At 46.2% G+C, this 13345-nt stretch overlaps 2 protein-coding genes across 6 annotated transcripts in view; one reads left to right on the top strand and one right to left on the bottom strand.

Moving 5' to 3' along the window:
- The window catches only part of LOC141106754 (uncharacterized), a 227636-nt gene that overhangs the window by 56268 nt on the left and 158023 nt on the right, over nt 1-13345 (top strand). The window lies entirely within an intron of this gene.
- LOC141104515 (uncharacterized) overlaps nt 1-13345 on the bottom strand; it is a 54563-nt gene that overhangs the window by 7998 nt on the left and 33220 nt on the right. The gene's annotated exons all lie outside the window — the stretch shown is intronic.

The raw sequence follows: 13345 nt of genomic DNA, 5'->3' as shown, positions 1-13345 counted from the left end.
CATCCACCTTGCGATGGTATTCTTAGATGCCCTTTTACCCTTATTTGAACCCGCAGACACAAACAAGCTGGTGGAACATCGCCATTCCTTGGTGCGCTCTATGTAAGCAATCAAGCATCTTCTGACATCTATTTTATTAAATGCAGCCTCTTTGTCATTTTTAGGATCTCTGCAAAATGAAGGTATCACAATCTCTTCCGATCTATGGAAGTTAGACGGTACTTTGGGGAGAAATGCTGGGTCCAGAGAGAGGATAATTTTGTCTTGCAAAATGATGCAGAAGGGCTCAGCCACAGAGAGCGCCTGTATCTCAATAACCCTCCTAGCGGAGAATAGGGCCACTAAAATCACTGTTTTCAAGGTTAAGAGCTTTATGGGCAGTTCCAATAGTGTCTCAAACAGTGTTTTACAAAGACTTTGCAACACCATGGATAAGTCGCAGGAAGGGAACCTCCTTGACTTGGGGACCCGCTTATGGCTGATGGATGTAAGAAATCTCTTGACCAAGGGCTCTTCTGCCAGCCTTTGATTTAAAAAGCTAGTGAGAGCCGATACCTGCACCTTGAGGAGTACTGACTGCCATATTTAGTTTGCTCCCGCTTGGAGGAAATCTAGGACCGCTGGGATCATGGCTCCTGACATGAGCATGCGCCAGGCCCCAAATTTCTTCCAGATTTTATTGTAAATTGTGTTAGTGGATGGCTTCCGGCTGCCAAGGATGGTATTGATCACTTTTGCCGATAACCCTCTCCACTCTAACAGCTCCCTCGCAGTAGCCAGGCCGTCAGAGAAAGAGAGACCACTTCTGGATGATTCACCTCCCCCTGAAATAAGATGTCTGTCCTGCAAGGCAGTCTCCAAGCTTTCCGTGATGCTGAGTCTTAATAGTCCTGAGAACCAAGACCTCCTTGGCCAGAATGGTGCGATCAGGATAGCTTTCGTGTGACACGCATCTTCCCGATGATCCTTGGAATGAGGGCAAAAGGTGGAAACGCATACACCAGGCTCGCTTTCCAGGACTGGGACGGGGCATCTAGGCCCAGACTGAGATGGTCTCTCTGGAGGGAGATTTGCTGGGATCAACCACCACTTGATTGAGAGCTTTACTTTCTGCAGAATCTCTATTTTTCTCTGAAGAGATTCCTTCCTTCCATCCCAGAGAGAAAGCATGAACACCTGAAGTGCTTGAGTATGGAATTGGGCCCACTGGACTCCTAGGGTGGTTGCTGTCATCAACCCAAGGACCCTCATACCTTGAATTGAGGTCTCTGTACATGCGCAGAGGCTGCTCACCGCTGCAATTATTGTTGTCACTTTTTCTTTCGTCAGAAAAATTTTGGATGTAGTCGAGTCTATTAAGTTTCCTAGGAACACTATACTTTGAGTAGGTACTAACTGACTTTTCCTGATTTACCAGCCACCCCAGCTGCTGAAGGTGTCTGATAGTTCTGCTCAGGTTCTGTTTCACTCCGATTGCTGAGTCTGCAAAGATCAGCAGGTCGTCCAGATAGGGAATTATGTGAATCCCCTCTGATCTCAGGGTCCACAAAGCTTCTGCCAGAATCTTTGTGAAGATGCGTGGTGCTGACGCCAATCCGAAGGCCAGAGCATTAAACTGAAAATAGAGGGTCTTGAACCCATTCTTCACTGCAAACCTGAGATATTGCTTGGACTCCTTTCGAATGGGAACATAAAGAAAGGCATCTCTTAGTTCTAATGAGACCATGAAGACCCCAGGGGTTAACAAATCTATGGTGGTGTATATTGACTCCATTTTGAATCGTTTGTACTTTACAAACATGTTCACTTGCTTTAGGTTCAAAATGAGTCAGAATTTTCCTGATGGCTTTTTTATCAGAAAAATGTGAGAATAAACCCCCCCCCCCCTTTCTTAGAGTTGGGGGGGGGGGGGGTGAAGCTTATCACCTTCTCCTCCAGCATACTCTGTAGGAGGGAAGATATAGCTGTTGATTACTCCATGTCTTTCGGGAGAATTGTTGGGTGAAATTTTTGAGGGGGGCAGCCCACTAGCTCTATCCTGTACCCTGACTTGACCAGATCCAGGATTAAGCTGTTGCCTGAAATGGCCTGCCACTGTGGGAGGAATGACCCCAACCTTCCCCCCACATGGCCGACTGAGTCACTGGGAAGGGTCTTTAGTCTGGGAGGGTTTGAAAAGGAAGCCATCTCTGCCTCTTCCCCTCCTGTACTGCCACTCTCTTTTCTGGTCTTGCGTAGCTGCAAAACCCTTGTTACGCTGCCTTCTGTCCCCCTGGTGGTTTCTTTCTCCTGACCTCTGGAAGTGACAAAAATTCCTTGTTTTTTTGGGGGGAAAAAGAAACCTCTTGTTTTTTATCGGCCGACCTCTCTAGAACAGATTCTAGCTCTTTGGCAAAAGCAAAACTCGAGAAAAGGATAAGGAACAGAGCTTGGTTTTGGACACTCTTTCACCCCTCCCAAGACTTCAGCCAGATAGCCCTCCTGGCTTCATTAATCAATGCTGTAGATCTGGCCCAGAACTTTACAGACTTCATGGATGCATCAGCTATATAGGCTACTGCCTTACTTAAAGTTGGCAAAGCATCCAAAATCTCTTCCCTGGAAGTGTCTGACTCCAGTTTAGCCATAAATCAAATGTACGATTCACACATGTAGTGGCTAGGGCTGGTTTAAAGTTAGCTGAGCAGGCTTTCCATGCCTTCTTTAAATACCCTTTCGCCTTTCTATCCATTGGCTCCTTTAGGGTGCCTGTGTCCTCAAAGGAGAGCTCTGAACCTTTTGAAATGTTAGAAAGGGAAGCGTCTAGTCTGGGACACTTTACCCACAACTTTGTATCCTCCTCCTTGAAGGGAAACCTTCTCTTCAGGTTCTTAGGGAAGAAGATTCTTCCATTCCTGAAGTATTCTCTTTTAGGGATGCATGCACCGGAAAGGTTCTGGTCTGCTTAGGCTGAAGGCCTGCATATAAAATGGCATGTAAGGACAACTCCTGGTTTTCTGGTTCTTCCAGTTCCAGGGTGTCATATATAGCCTTTAACAACTCCTCTGACCTCTGATGGAAATATAAATCTTTGGACCTTGCTGGGTTTTTCCTCATTAAAGCTCCCCTTCCTCAGAATCTGAGGCAGACGCTGAGCTCTCCTCCAGCACTCCCTGCTGGTGGGCTCCCCGTGCCCGGGGCAGGATTATTGGCCTAGCACCAGTATTGGTGCTGGAAGTACAGAGGATAGGTTCAGCAAGAGCTTCCTGCTCTCTGGGTTTAAAGGACTGTAAAGTCTGTTTCATCTCCTTCTTCATTGAGTCCATAAAACCCTTGAGGACAGGTCTTGTCTCTCCCTTGAGTTTACCTATACAGTCCTGACATGCACTTTTCTTCTAACCATAAGGCATTTTCTTGGTGCACATTGGGCACCTTGTTCTGGGTGTCTGTTTTGTTATCTTTGGGCTCATGGGCTTTGTCCTGCAATGAATCAGATGACAGCCAGCACATTACTTCAACTGAAGTAAATACCAATTAACAAAACTCCCAGTGGATAACACAATTCTAATCTAACCCACCACCTGAGCCTATGCTAGTATGTGCAACACTTGTCCACCATATGCATAAGCAAAAACAGGCTCTGGAAAAAACAAACGCCCCCTGTACAGCTTGCCCCCTATTTTCTTACTTTAGGGCCAGATTCAACCGATGGCGCCTCCAGACCTGCCTCTCTGGATCCTGGCATCTCCATGCTGCTCCTGGAAGCCTTCTGCGCCATTTCTTATCCAGGCCCCTATTTAAGGAGGTGTGGAGAATCCAGGGTGGCGCTGTGGATCCGACGTCGCCCTCCAGCACAGCACGCCTGTTATCTTTCAGTTACCCTTGCTAGGGCTTCAGCCTATCGGAAGTGACATCACTCCGCGCCCCTAGCGCGGTCCACACACTGTGGATAGAGAAGCCCTGCAACATGGGGATCTCTGTAAATGAACAGCAGAGAAGAGCACCTGGACCACGCGACGGCCTGCGCCTCCACCAGAACACCCTGCTGTGCCATTCCGGATGGACCCCACTGGGCCACCTCCTCCACTCCTAACAGGTACAACCACCAAGCGGGAGAGGGGGTCCCTTACCTTCACCCCAGACCACTTTTTTAGGTCTATGGGTGGCCCAAACTGACTCATACCCCAGGAGTACTGCCCGTTGCACTGGTTATGGACGCCGGGAGGCCCCTGCCACCTAGCACGAAGGACGGACAAAAAAATAAACATTGTTTGGAGGCTCCTGTCTGGCCGGAGGAAACACAAATACTGAGGGGCTATTGCTTGTGTTGTGCTTTTACAAACGTGGATCATGCGTTTCCTGTGCTAGGTGGGAGGAGCCCCATCTCTATATTGTGACACAAATTGCAGGAAAAAGACAATTTTTTTTTTTTTTTTTTTGCAGAGTTGTCACAAAATGATATATTGCTCAAACATGCAATGGGAATATGTGAAATTACACCCCAAAATACATTCTGTTGCTTCTCCTGAGTACGGGGATACCACATGTGTGAGACTTTTTGGGAGCCTAGCCGCGTACAGGACCCCGAAAACCAAGCACCGCCTTTAGGGTTTCTAAGGGTGTAAATTTTTGATTTCACTCTTCACTGCCTATCACAGTTTCAGAGGCCATGGAATGCCCCCCCCCCCCCCCCAAATTACCCCATTTTGGAAAGTAGACACCCCTATCTATTTGCTGAGGAGGTATAGTGAGTATTTTGCAGACCTCGCTTTTTGTCACAAAGTTTTGAAAATTGAAAAGAAAAAAAAAAAAATTCTCTATTTGTGGGAACGAAAGGACCCAAATTTAATTTGGGTACAGCATTGCATGACCGCGCAATTAGCAGTTAAAGCGACGCAGTGCCAAATTGTAAAAAGTGCTCTGGTCAGGAAGGGGGTAAAACCTTCCGGGGCTGAAGTGGTTAAACCGCTATGAAGAGAGTGAGGTAAGCCTGTGTAGAATTAATGGAAAGCGGTTTTATTTTTGCAAAAGAAGTACATTAATGCTGTATTGGTACATAGGGGAGCTGGAATTTATAAAAAAAAAAAAAAAGTGAACAAAGGTGAACTTAGCCTTTAACCTGACACATCCTGCACAGCCATTCACTGGGAAGATCAGTATGCCGATTCTTCTCCTCCCCCCACCCATTATGCAGCAGAGAACAGAGAGAACAGAGGAAATGTGATCACTTATTTAAAAATATATATATTTTCATTTTTAATTATAAAACGGAATGAATTGTTTTACAAGGCGATTGTTTACAATCACTTTAACCAGTTGCCGCCCGCCCATCAAATAATGGAGGGGCGGTGCAGCTCTCGTTCTGGGCGGACCTCATATGACGTTGGTCCATTCAAACAGGGCATGCGCGCAATCCGGTGCGTGCAGCCCTGCACTGTCAGTGGCAGCATTTCCCTGAGACACAACTGGTCACTGACTGGGGTGAACAGCCAATGGGCATGGCTGTTTACCACGTGATCGGCCGTGATCCAGCCACTGCCAATCACAGATGGTACTTCCCCCATGAACACAGCGCATGCGTGCGATCGGGCATGTCGGTGGCAGCTGTGTTCCCAGGAACACTGCTCGTCACCGAGCATGGTAAACAGCCAATGGCCGGAGGCTGTTTAGCACATGATCGGCTGTGATCCATTCATGTAAACACAGACCGGTAATTGGCTGTTACCGGCTCTTCTCTCCTCACACACCATTTCCAGTGTGAGGAGAGAAGAGCCAGGAGCAGTGAGTTACCGATCTGTGTGTGTATTGTACTGCACAAGCACAACACAAATAAAGAGAACCTGTCGCATCGCCCCTACCCCCCCCATTGCACCTGTCACCCAACAGTCACCACATTAGTGCCCATCAGCGCTCATAAAGTGCACCTGTCACCCATCAGTGATCATCGCCTGTCACCCGTCAGTGACCATCATCAGCGACCATCATCAGTCACCATCACCCGTCACCTATCAGTCCCATAAAGTGCACCGGTCGCCATCAGTGAACGTCACCTGTCAACCATCGCACAGCCCATCAGTGACCGTAACCGTAGTGATGACCCTTATAGGCTGAAACGCGTCAACTGACTTAATCTGCGTTTGTTCACTGTGGCTATTCAATAAAATGAACAAATTTCAAGCGCAACAACCGGAGTGCAGATCATTTTTTCTACATCAGTGACCGTCACCTGCCACCCGTCGCACAGCCATCAGCATGTCCAAAAAAAGTATATATTAGTGTGGAGGCATTCCAGATCCTCTCCATGACTGATGAGAGTAGCGGAAAGTTCTCATCAGATTCTAATGCCAATTCTGATTCCGAATCAAATTCAGCATTTGAACCGATTGATAGCAGTGGATCGGCAAATGAATCGGAGGAAGAATGGGTCCCACCTAAAAAAGCATGGCGCTCTGGAAACCAGGCAGCTGCCAGCAATAGATCCCAGGATCAAATTCCCAGGGCCCAGTACCAGCGCTGCTACTAGCGACAGACCCTGGGAACAAATGCCCTGGCCCAGTACCAGCGCTTCCCCCAGCGAAAGACCACAAGAACAAATGCCCAAGCCCAGCACCAGTACTGCAGTATCACCCCCAAATACCAGCACAGGAATTTCACATCTCCCAACTACCAGCACTGGAGTGTCACATCCCCCAAGAGTCAGGGCCACTACATACCTCCCAGATGGTTTTGTCAACCCAACATGGCTGCCTTCTAACTCGGAATCAGCAAGTATTCCCCCTTTCACTGCACAGCCAAGTGTGCAGGCCAATACTTCTCAGAAATGTATTGTTTTGACCAGACCAATCTATATGCCCGGCAGCATATTGCCAACAACCCCCAATCATCATATGCCCGTCTGTTGAGTGGAGAGATTTGACTTTGGAGGAGTTCAAATTGTTTATGGGCCTCACCATAAACATGAGGCTTACAAAAAAAAAAAAAAATTAATGACATGCCTACTGGTCCACCAACCCCATCTACCACATGCACATTTATTCTGACGTAATGTCCAGGTCCCGATAGGAGATAATAATGCGCTTCCTTCACTTCAGCGACAACACCTAGTGCACTCCCCAAAATCATCAAACTAATGATAAATTATGTAAAATTCGCCCACTCATACATTTTTTTTTCCCCAAATATTTGCAGAACTCTATGTCCCCAATCAGCATATATGTGTGGATGAGTCCCTGGTACCATTTTCAGGCCGGCTAGGAATAAAACAATATATTCCTGGCAAAGGGGCCAGATAAGGAATATAATTTTATAAGCTTTGTGAGAGAGTCACGGGATATCTATATGCATTCCACATATATGAAGGAAGAGATTCCCAGCTCCAGCCCCGAGTGACCGGCTTACATGGGTACAACTGGAAAAATTGTATGGGACCTGGCATACCCACTGCTAAACAAAAGGTTATCATATATACCTGGATAACTATTACACGAGCCTGCCCCTTTTCAAACACCTATACCTTGCAAAAACCCTAGCCTGCAGAACCTCCAGAAAGAGCGGGAAGGGCTTCCCACAATCTATAGTGAACAAAAAACTGCGGGGGGGGGGGGAGCAACAGTGAGAAGCAACAAAGTGCTGGTCTTGAGATGGAAGGATAGTAGAAAGGTGTACATGATGTCCACCATCTATGATGACACTACAGCTGAGGTTCAAAGAAGATGAGGTCCCATTGAAAAGCCAACATGTATCCAAGAATACAATCTCTACATGGGGGGTGGATATCAAAAGACCAAATGCTTCAGTAATTCCCAATGAATTGTGGGAAAAAATTACAACTTCAAAAAACTCACCATGCGACTTACTAAATACATTGGAATGTCTGCTTTCCAAAAAGGGGTCATTTGGGGGGTATTTGTACTTCCCTGGCTTGTTAGTGTCTTAAGAAATTATAGGCCTTCAGTACATCAGGTGTGATCAATCTTTTACACAGACCAAATATACACGGATTTGGGTTATTTTTACCAAAGATATGTAGCAGTATACATTTTGACCAAAATTTATGAAGAAAAATTAATAATTTGCTACATTTTATGACAATTTTATGAGAGAAAAATGCATTTTTACACAAAATATTTGGTCTTTTTTTATGTATGGAACAAAAAAATAAAAAACCCACTATTGATTAAATACCACCAAAAGAAAGCTCTATTTGTGTGAAAAAACCCCCCACAAATTTCATATAGGTGCAATGTTGCATGACTGAGTAATTGTCATTCAAAGTGTGAGAGCGCTGAAAGCTAAAAATTGGCCTGTGCAGGAAGAGGTTGAAAGTGCCCGGTCTGCAAGTGGTTAAGGACATATACAGTAAGACCCCTTTTACACTGGAGGCATTTTTCAGGCGCTTTAGCCCTAAAAATAGAGCCTGTAAAGCGCCTGAAAAAAGCCTCAGCTGCAATCCCAGTGTGAAAGCCCAAGTGCGCTGGCAGGGCGTCAAAAAAAAGTCCTGCAAGCAGCTTTTTTTTGCAGCGCTGTAGGAGCGGCGCTTTACCGCCAACGCCCGGGCGCTGGCAGTGTGAAAGTGCTCTAAGATTTTAATTTGGTATGCTGTTCTATTAAACAAATACACAAAAATAAAACGAAAATGTTGGACACCCGCGCCTTGGTGATTTGGTGGCAGTGTGGTTGAGCCACTGCTATAAGCACTGTCCCCTCAAGAGGGTCAGATTACATAAATAAATTATAGACAGCACTTGCTCCACCTTATACGGTTATAAAGTGCCACTACTATAATGATATATACTATGTGTCTATTACTAAACCATTCAATGTCATAAACCAATCATGTGCTGAATTTTTTACAACTAAATCAATTGAAAATGTGTAGTGACAAAGTGCATAAAGTGATGGCTATGCAAAACAACGTCTTTTCCTTGTAGTAAAGTGCTTTTGTGCTCCGTATCCCAATGATATCTGTGCATCCACCTCGTGAGGGACTGTAAAATACTCCGCACTCACCAGATATGATCTGAAGGCTATTGGTTCCATTAGATTTTAGTTAGGGGTATCAAAGTAAAGGGGGGCTGAATACAAATGCACCCCACACTTGTCAGATATTTGATTGTAAAAAATTTGAAAAAAATTATTTTCCTTCCACTTCACAATTATGAGCCACTTTGTGTTGGTCTATCACATAAAATCCCAATAAAATACATTTATGTTTTTGGCTGTAACATGACAATGTGGAAAATTTCAAGGGGTAAGAATACTTTTTCAAGGCACTGTATATTGCTCCGCTCTTGTGAAGTGACAAGTCATATCAGCTGCTATTTTAGACACATGTATGTGAGTTCCCAGGCAATTACCAAAGTATAAGCAGGCTGGTAAATTAATAAAGTATATTTTTTGTATTAGCCATCGGAGGTGTCACATCCACATTTTACTGTAATCACATTTTTGGAGACGCCTCCCCAGAACAGTGGGTATTGGTGTGCAGCTATTATATTTTGGCTGCTCCCTGATCATTGTTGGGTTTATTATTTTGGCCCCATTTCTTTTCTCCTTTAGACCCCTTTCACACTGGGGCGGTTTGCAGGCGTTATTGCGCTAAAAATAGCGCCTGCAAACCGACCTAAAACTGCCTCTACTGTTTCTTCAGTGTAAAAGCCTGAGGGCTTTCACACTGAAGCGGTGCGCTGGCAGGAGAAAAAAAAAAAACTCCTGCAAACCGCATCTTTGGAGCGGTGAAGGAGCGGTGTATTCATCGCTCTTGCCCATTGAAATCAATGGGGCAGCGCGGCTATATCGCGACTATAGCGGCGATATGCGAGCGGTTTTAACCTTTTTCCGGCCGCCAGAGGGGGCTAAAACCGCACCGCTAGCGGCCCAATACCGCCGCAAAAACGACGGTAAAGCAGCGCTAAAAATATCGCTGTTTTACTGCCGACGCCCCCACCGCCCCAGTGTGAAAGGGGCCTTAGTATAGTCCCAACTTTAACACACAGTTGGAGATTTACTAAAACTGGAGCACTCAGAATCTGGTGCAGCTGTGCATGGTAATCAATTAGCTTCTAATTTCAGCTTGTTGAAATACACCGACTAAAAACACTGGAAGCTGATTTCTATGCAGAGCTGCACCAGATTTTGCACACTCCAGTTTTAGTAAATCTTCTCCACAGCAGTGGCGGCCCGTAATAGGGGGCGCAGTAGCGCCGCCCCCCCAAAGCTGCTTATTAACCACTTGCCGACCGCCTAACGTATATATACGTCGGCAGAATGGCACGGGCAGGCAGAATCACGTACCTGTACGTGATCTGCCTCCCCCCGGTGCCAGCAGTGGTCGGCATTTGACTGGGAGCGTCGGGAGGCGAGGGGGAGACCATCCGATCGTGGCCCCCCCCTCGCGATCGCTCCCAGCCAATCGGAATCCTCCCCTGCCTGTGTGTAGTTTCACACAGGCAGAGGATGTGATGTCATCTCTCCTCGGCTTGGCAGTTTCCGTCCCACCGCCGAGGAGAGAAGACATGTAAGTGCACAACACACACACAGTAGAACATGCCAGGCATACTTTACACCCCCGATCCCCCCCCCCCCCCTGTCACAAACTGACAGCAAGCAGTATTTTTTTTTTTTTTTTTTTCTGATTACTGCATGGTGTCAGTTTGTGACAGTTACAGTGTTAGGGCAGTGAGTATTACCCCCCTTTAGGTCTAGGATACCCCCCTAACCCCCCCTAATAAAGTTTTAACCCCTTGATTACCCCCTGTCACCAGTGTCACTAAGCGATCATTTTTCTGATCGCTGTATTAGTGTCGCTGGTGACGCTAGTTAGGAACGTAAATATTTAGGTTCGCCGTCAGCGTTTTATAGCGACAGGGACCCCCATATACTATCTAATAAATGTTTTAACCCCTTGATTGCCCCCTAGTTAACCCTTTCACCACTGATCACCGTATAACCGTTACGGGTGACGCTGGTTAGTTCGTTTATTTTTTATAGTGTCAGGGGACCCGCCGTTTATTACCGAATAAAGGTTTAGCCCCCTGATCGCCCGGCGGTGATATGCGTCGCCCCAGGCAGCGTCAGATTAGCGCCAGTACCGCTAACACCCACGCACGCAGCATACGCCTCCCTTAGTGGTATAGTATCTGTACGGATCAATATCTGATCTATACTAGCGTCCCCAGCAGTTTAGGGTTCCCAAAAATGCAGTGTTAGCGGGATCAGCCCAGATACCCGCTAGCACCTGCGTTCTTCCCCTCCGCCCGGCCCAGCCCAAGTGCAGTATCGATCGATCACTGTCACTTACAAAACACTAAACACATAACTGCAGCGTTCACAGAGTCAAGCCTGATCCCTGCGATCGCTAACAGTTTTCTTGGTAGCGTTTTGGTGAACTGGCAAGCACCAGCCCCAGGCAGCGTCAGGTTAGCGCCAGTACCGCTAACACCCACGCACGCACCATACACCTCCCTTAGTGGTATAGTATCTGATCGGATCAATATCTGATCAGATCTATACTAGCGTCCCCAGCAGTTTAGGGTTCCCACAAACGCAGTGTTAGCGGGATCAGCCCAGATACCTGCTAGCACCTGCGTTTTGCCCCTCCGCCCAGCCCGGCCCAGCCCAGCCCACCCAAGTGCAGTATCGATCGATCACTGACACTTACAATAACACTAAATGCATAACTGCAGCGTTTGCAGAGTCAGGCCTGATCCCTGCGATCGCTAACAGTTTTTTTGGTAGCGTTTTGGTGAACTGGCAAGCACCAGCAGCCTAGTACACCCCGGTCGTAGTCAAACCCGCACTGCAGTAACACTTGGTGACGTGGCGAGTCCCATAAGTGCAGTTCAAGCTGGTGAGGTGGCAAGCACAAGTAGTGTCCCGCTGCCACCAAGAAGACAAACACAGGCCCGTCGTGTCCATAGTGCCCTTCCTGCTGCATTCGCCAATCCTAATTGGGAACCCACCGCTTCTGCAGCGCCCGTACTTCCCCCATTCACATCCCCAACCAAATGCAGTCGGCTGCATGAGAGGCATTTTCTTTATGTCCTCCCGAGTACCCCTACCCAGCGAACCCCCCCAAAAAAGATGTTGTGTCTGCAGCAAGCGCGGATATAGGCGTGACACCCGCTATTATTGTCTCTCCTGTCCTGACAATCCTGGTCTTTGCATTGGTGAATGTTTTGAACGCTACCATTCACTAGTTGAGTATTAGCGTAGGGTACAGCATCGCACAGACTAGGACACACTTTCACAGGGTCTCCCAAGATGCCATCGCATTTTGAGAGACCCGAACCTGGAACCGGTTACAGTTATAAAAGTTAGTTACAAAAAAAAAAGTGTAAAAAAAAAAAAAAAAAAAACACAAACAAAAATATAAAATAAAAAAAAATAGTTGTCGTTTTATTGTTCTCTCTCTCTCTATTGTTCTGCTCTTTTTTACTGTATTCTATTCTGCAATGTTTTATTGTTGTTATGTTTTATCATGCTTGCTTTTCAGATATGCAATTTTTTATACCTTACCGTTTACTGTGCTTTATTGTTAACCATTTTTTTGTCTTCAGGTACGCCATTCACGACTTTGAGTGGTTATACCAGAATGATGCCTGCAGGTTTAGGTATCATCTTGGTATCATTCTTTTCAGCCAGCGATTGGCTTTCATGTAAAAGCAATCCTAGCAGCTAATTAGCCTCTAGACTGCTTTTACAAACAGTGGGAGGGAATGCCCCCCCCAACGTCTTCCGTGTTTTTCTCTGGCTCTCCTGTCTCAACAGGGAACCTGAGAATGCAGCCGGTGATTCAGCCAGCTGACCATAGAGCTGATCAGAGACCAGAGTGGCTCCAAACATCTCTATGGCCTAAGAAACCGGAAGCTACGAGCATTTTATGACTTAGATTTCGCCGGATGTAAACAGCGCCATTGGGAAATTGGGAAAGCATTTCATCACACCGATCTTGGTGTGGTCAGATGCTTTGAGGGCAAAGGAGAAATAGACCCCAATTTTTGCAAAAAAGAGTACCTGTCACTACCTATTGCTATGATAGGGGATATTTACATTCCCTGAGATAACAATAAAAATGATTTAAAAAAAAAAAAATGAAAGGAACAGTTTAAAAATAAGATAAAAAAATAATAATAATAAAGAAAAAAAAAAAAAAAAAAAAAAAAAAAAGCACCCCTGTCCCCCCTGCTCTCGCGCTAAGGCGAACGCAAGCGTCGGTCTGGCGTCAAATGTAAACAGCAATTGCACCATGCATGTGAGGTATCACCGCGAACGTCAGATCGAGGGCAGTAATTTTAGCAGTAGACCTCCTCTGTAAATCTAAAGTGGTAACCTATAAAGGCTTTTAAAGGCTTTTAAAAATGTATTT

The sequence above is a fragment of the Aquarana catesbeiana genome, linkage group LG08 (genome assembly GCF_042186555.1).
Source record: "Aquarana catesbeiana isolate 2022-GZ linkage group LG08, ASM4218655v1, whole genome shotgun sequence".
In the NCBI taxonomy this organism is placed as follows: Eukaryota; Metazoa; Chordata; class Amphibia; order Anura; family Ranidae; genus Aquarana; species Aquarana catesbeiana.
This window is presented reverse-complemented; position numbering and strand designations above follow the sequence as displayed.